This window comes from Lactuca serriola, chromosome 3 (genome assembly GCF_051521515.1).
Source record: "Lactuca serriola cultivar US96UC23 chromosome 3, Lser_US96UC23_V15, whole genome shotgun sequence".
NCBI lineage: Eukaryota > Viridiplantae > Streptophyta > Magnoliopsida > Asterales > Asteraceae > Lactuca > Lactuca serriola.
Window position 1 is genome coordinate 174,921,906 of NC_136410.1, and position 6,209 is coordinate 174,928,114.

The 6,209-nt window shown below is 38.6% G+C and overlaps 1 non-coding gene across 1 annotated transcript; it reads left to right on the plus strand.

The window, feature by feature from the left end:
- Positions 1–711: 711 nt before the first annotated feature.
- Positions 712–818, plus strand: LOC145096630 (small nucleolar RNA R71). The gene has a single exon (XR_013704004.1). It is a non-coding gene; the product is annotated as a small nucleolar RNA R71 (small nucleolar RNA).
- Positions 819–6,209: the final 5,391 nt, after the last annotated feature.

Consider the following 6,209-nt stretch of genomic DNA (forward strand, 5'->3'; position numbering starts at 1 on the left):
AGTAAAAAAATTTCGAGCCAAATGGAAAAATCCATGCGAGCGATCCGTCGTCTCTCTCATTCAAACCTTCAGAAGTACCCAGGAGAGGGGTACCGCGCGCTGTTAACCAACCCCAGTTGACATTAGAAACTAAATCGAAAGAGCACTGCAGATACTCCAGAAGGCGATAACCACCCGAGGTCTACCCCAGAGATTCCCTAGAAAGACCACTTGCCCCGTGAAACCAAGTTCTTGAATCAAGAGTAAGAACTCATGGGATTAACTTACTACTACGGAGTATGTACATTAGGGTGGTATATAATTTAGATTGGTAAGACTTAAGATGTGTGCTTTCGCCCTACTCCCTGTTCCTTGTCTGGTTGTGGGTTTAGGGTGGGGCCACACATCTAAACATCATGTCAATCTCAATTATATATGACTTGTATACACTGATTAATAGCATGGAATGTTTGATCCATTTTATCCATCCTCCTATCCATGGTTTTTAGCATAGCCATGACCGCGGATAAGTCTTCAGTAGCTGCATAAGCGGCTCCCCTAGTGACATCATGTCTAGGGTTGTGGTATTCTCTAGAGTGTTTAGAGAACTCTTCAATCAATTCTTTGATCACCGGGGGCAGCTTCTTTGTGAGCGAGCCTTGCGAGTCTAGTAGCTGCTTGGTTGTGACATTGACTCCATCATAGAAGATGGAGACTTCTTGCTGGCTGTTTAGGTCATGGTGTGGGCAGTTTCTTAGTAAGCTCTTGTATCTCTCCCAAGCTTCATATAGTGATTCTCCAGCTTGTTGTTCAAAGTTAGCAATGTCCTTCTTCAACTTGGCTATTTTGGAAGGTGGGCAGAAGTGATCAATGAATTCTTCTTTCATCTTGGCCTATGTGGTAACTGATCCGGGGGGATGTGACTTGAGCCAGTCTTTTGCAGCACCTTTGAATGTCACCGGAAGCATACGAAGTAGCTGAGTCTTGCGGGGCACATTTGGAACATTGAAGTAATCAGCTACATCATTGACTTCATCCAAATGCTTGTAGGCATCTTCGTGGTCTTTTCCATAAAAAGGTATTTCTTTAAGTAAAGCTAGGATATGACCCTTGAGCTCAAAGGTAGCGGCCGCGGGAATTGCGGGTTGCACAAGTCCCGGGCCAGTGTCGTCGCGCATCCTCTTCTTCCATTCTCCCATGGGGATTACATCAATGTTAGCCATTGTGATAGCTAACTCTTCTTCGGAATCGGTTTCGTGCTCGTATGTAGGCTCCTCTTCTTCCTCGGTCTCGTACTCAATATCTTCCTTAACCGGTTCGTCGATTACTAAAGAAGCGCTGGATGCTCCTGATTTGCTGCTCTTCTTTTTCCCAAAAACAGTCTTCAAATTGGACAAAGGTGACTTCTTTTGTGTACTCGAGCTCTCCACGTCCTTTCCTTTGTTCCTTTTCAATGCGGATTCGGGATCTTCAAACGGGGGTACCAGCGGGGTGTTTGATCCTCTGGTCATGAAAGTCCTGAAATAAACAAGATAAAAACGTAAAAAGAACAAAAAAGTGTACTAAAAAATCGAAAATTAATCTGCCAAATACACTTGTACTCGCCGAGTAGGTGCGACTGCACTCAGCAAGTATCAGTGTAATTTTGAAGAAATTAGAAACTTAATATTAAAACTAAAACAGATGCTAAAACCTAATTTCTAACTACTAAATTGTGATAAATTAACTTTGTGCCAGTAAACTCACACAAAGGATCGAAAAAATTAGGGATTAGACTAATTATTTAGAACCGTTCCCCTGCAACGGCGCCAAAAACTTGATGTGTGTAAAATGCACTTGTTTTATTCCTACTTTTTATTAATAAATTTAGCACACAAAGGCAGTGAACCTGTCTTTTAGTGGTATAGTTGAGTAAGTAGGGTATCGAACTCAGGGAACGGAAAATTAAACTAATGGCTAATTTTAACTAAGCAATTAATGAAAGTAAAAGGTTTTTCTCTAGTTTTGCAAGACTAGAAACTTAAGCACACCACAGAAACACTTAATTAACTAATTAACTAAATAACTAAGCAAACAACTAATTCACCAAATTTGACAAAGATGTTTCTATGTAGGTTCAACCAATTCACTCCTATGGTTATTTGGTATTTATGATAGATTAATTGTTATTGGCTACCAATTATAGTGGTCAGGTTCGTGTTCATTACTCCTAACCCTTAGACAATTAATTAATTCAAGCAGTGATCAAGTTTTTAAGCTAATTAATTCCCTAGATTAATTATTTGGATTAAATAAGACTTGTAGTGGTTAATCAATTTAGTGGTTCAATTAACCTCTTGTTTGATGGTTTCTCAAACAAGCTCACACATTAATCTAACTATTGTCTTATTAATCTTAGTTTCATAATCATTATTACTAAGCATATGGTTAAGTATTCACATAGACATATGAGGTTAACAACTAAGAGATGTTCATGCAGCTTAATTGTCTTCCAATTAACAGAAAATAGTTGTGATTAATGCATAAGGTTCTTTAACAAACTTAATTTAATAGATCACTAATAAACAGTCAATCAAAAGCTAAGAATTAAACCATAGGAGTTCCTTGGTATTCCCCAAACAGAAACAAAAATGTATTTAGCTCATAGTTGCAGTAAAAACAAACACAAAAACAAGTTTAGCTAGATTAAACATACTCAATTCCTAAAGCTAAGTGGAATGATTAACCTAGTTGCCTTGATTCTTCAAAAGGTTGAAGAGTAGAATTCCTCAGCGCCTTCCAGGGTTCTCAATCGCAGATGGATCTTCAAAAAACGCCAGAAAAGTAGTCCCATCGGATAAAGAGTCAGTTTTTATAGATATCTCAAAACAGGGTGTACTCGGCAAGTAGCAGACCCAACTCGCCGAGTAGCTCGTAGTTATCCGCCTTAAATCAGGAGTCGTGGCTATCTTCTGGAATATTCTGATGAACTCGCCGAGTAAGCTCGTTTACTCGCCGAGTAGGTAAACTTTTGTCCCTCAATCTTCATTCTTTGGTCTCCAATTGCTTTCCCTTGTTCCCTTTCATTCCCAAGCATGTCTTTTGGACTGAAAACAAAATTTAAACAATATTAAGTACCTTTTGTCCATATTATTCACATAATTAGTTAAAAATGAATAAAAATATATGCTAAATAATTAACTAATTATGCACATATCAATCTACCCTTCTACAACCCATCCATCACGTAAAGTGGCAAACTTTACGTGAATCCAAAGAGATCTAGGCATTTACACTCTAGGGATAGGGTTTGGGACAAGATGGCTTCACCAAACACTCAAGAACAGAGACTTTAATGCACTCTAGACCTTCTCCATTCCAGATCTGAGGTAGCAACCTCAGATCTAACCTTCAAACTCGAAATACCACAAACCAAACTTTCCACACACTTCAAAATGATGAATCTAGAAGAATAACAGTCCAAGAAACGAAGTAATACCTCAAAACGAAGCCCCAACAAAAGAGAAATCTGAATCTTAGCAAAGTCCCTTGCTCCAAGCCTCCTAACTCTCCAAGATCTCCTCCAAAATCTCTTCTCCAAGGTTCAAATGCACTCAAATCCCTCACAATCGCGTCTTACGGTTTTCTGGACTTCAACAGAGGGTAAAGAGGTTGGGGAGAGGGTATAATGTCCTTTATATAGGGCTCATCCTCCGAAATTAGGGTTTTCTCCACTCAGCGCCTACTCGCCGAGTCCATCCTGCGACTCGCGGAGTTGGCCACTTAACACGCGACCAGAGTCGCGACCCTACTCGCCGAGTCCACTCGTGGACTCACCGAGTGGCCCTTTCACACTTACACTTTTAGCCCTTCAACTCTACTTCTGATATTCCGGGATGTTACACCAAGCCATGGGTAACAAGTTTCTTAACCTTTTATGATGCCTGGAGGGCGTCATGTAACTGCCTCGTCGATCAGTATGGTTACGATTCTCAATAAGAGTAAATTATAATTCATAGGCCTTAAGGTAGTAGTATTTCGGTGGTTTTGACATATAAAACTAATAATACTATGATATTTTTCCCTGTTCAAATGCTTTGAAATGTTTTCACATAAAACGATAATGAACAAAACTATATTGTGATAATGATAGTAATAATTGGGAAAAATGCTCATTTATACGAAACCTAGAGTCTTGGTAGAAGACTGCCTACACCCATTTTATACGAAACCTGGAGTCTTGGTAGAAGACTGCTTACACCCATTTTATACGAAACCTGGAGTCTTGGTAAAAGACTGCCTACACCCATTTTATAAGAAACCTGGAGTCTTGGTAGAAGACTGCCTACACCCATTTTATACAAAACCTAGATTCTTGTTAGAAGACTGCTTACTCCCTTTTTACAAAACGTAGAATCTTGATAGAAGACTGCTTTTAGTAGAACACACCTTCCTTTCCACAAACAGTCGAATTTTGGTAGAACACTACTTTTAATAGACGACTCATTCTTTTAAACTGGAAAGCTGTTAAGTCTTGGTAGAAGACTGTTTTTATAAGGAACTAAAGGTTTTTGGAAGGTTTATAATAAATTTCTACACTTTTATCCGAATCTTTTAATGTGAACAAGTTGAGTAAAATTCATGTATTTATGTCAAATTTCATTAAAACACTTATGAACTCACCAGCATTAAAAATGTTGATACCCTCTTTCAAAATAACTTGTATTCTCAGGAAATCCAGTAGACAGGTACACTCCCGGAGCTTTTGCGAAGACAACCTTGTACCAAGCTGCATATATTGTTATTCTCTATATCTACTTTTGATGTTGTATGCTAAATGATTATCATAAGTAAAACTTATACTATTAATGCAATGATTATTCTACTTTGATTTACTATATTGCATGTGTTGTGATACTTGACATAACGTCCAACGCCCCCGAATGTTTCCGCCAATTCGGTTTGGGGGTGTGACAGGAGGTGCCGAAGTCCGCCACCGAGATCAGGAGTTTTCTGGGGTCGGCTAGTTATTATCAGAGATTCATGAAAGACCCTGAATAATGGTTTGGTCTAGGCATAACAATTAGTGGTAGTGATAGTGTATGAAAACTTGTAGTTTACGGTTGTTATGTGTTTACGGCCGTAAACTCCTTATGGCCGTAAACACCTTGCAGTTGTAAGTCTAGTCTATAAATAGCGTATTGTGTTAGACTTTAAAGCTTGTTGATGCCTTCGTGTTTTATCCAAGTTGTATCTGACGTTTTATTGCTTTAAAGCGTATGCAAGCTTGGTTCGTTTGTTATTTGCTTATTGTTTCATCTTTTACTTCTGTTATTTGTCTTTGATCATTGGTAGATCCGTTTTCGGGCTTTACAATTGATATCAGAGCGAGACCAGTGTCAAAGACGTCCTACAGTTGTGTTTTTTATCAAAACGATATTCACAGCGATAAAAGGGGTTTTATTCCAGTCGAATCAAGAGTATTCAGAAGTTTAGGGTCATAGCTTACGGCCGTAAACACCTAGTTCACGGCCGCAAGCTATTAAAGGCTCAATCACAGCAAACAGTTTTCTCCTACAGTCAATCGAGTTTCTGATTTTAAGGCTTTAATAATCACACTTCAATGCGTTTAATTCTGAATAAACAAAATATTTTTAACAGAAATTCATTAGCTGTAAACTCAAGGTTTACCGTAAATCGATTATCTGATAATCGATAAATTGCATTCTTAAGTTTCTAACTCTGAATTCGAAATAATTCTTGGGCCGTAAACTCAAGTTTACGGCCGTAAGGACATCTCGGTAATTTCTTTTGGAATTTACAGTAAACAGTTTTTTTTTAAATCGAAAAATTAACTTTTATCTTAATTAAAAAATGGAATCACAAAATCCTAGTCAATACCAAGAACTCGATGTTGTGATGGGAACAACCACGCGCATACCACGACTCAAGTCCGCTGATGGTTTCCCCGAGTGGAAATACAGGATCGAAAAGTATATAAAAATGAAGGATTTCAAAGTCTGGAAATGCATAGTAAAGAACCCGATCAGAATCACCACTACAGTCGCAGGACAGGTGGAGGACAAGAAACTCGAAAACTACACCGATGAAGATTTCGAGACTATCGAGGAACAAGAAAAGGCATTGGCCATTTTGACTATGGCTCTTTCACCAGACATTGCTCAAGGTTTCAGGGAATACACTTCTGCTAAATCATTATGGCTTCACCAAACACTCAAGAACAGGGACTT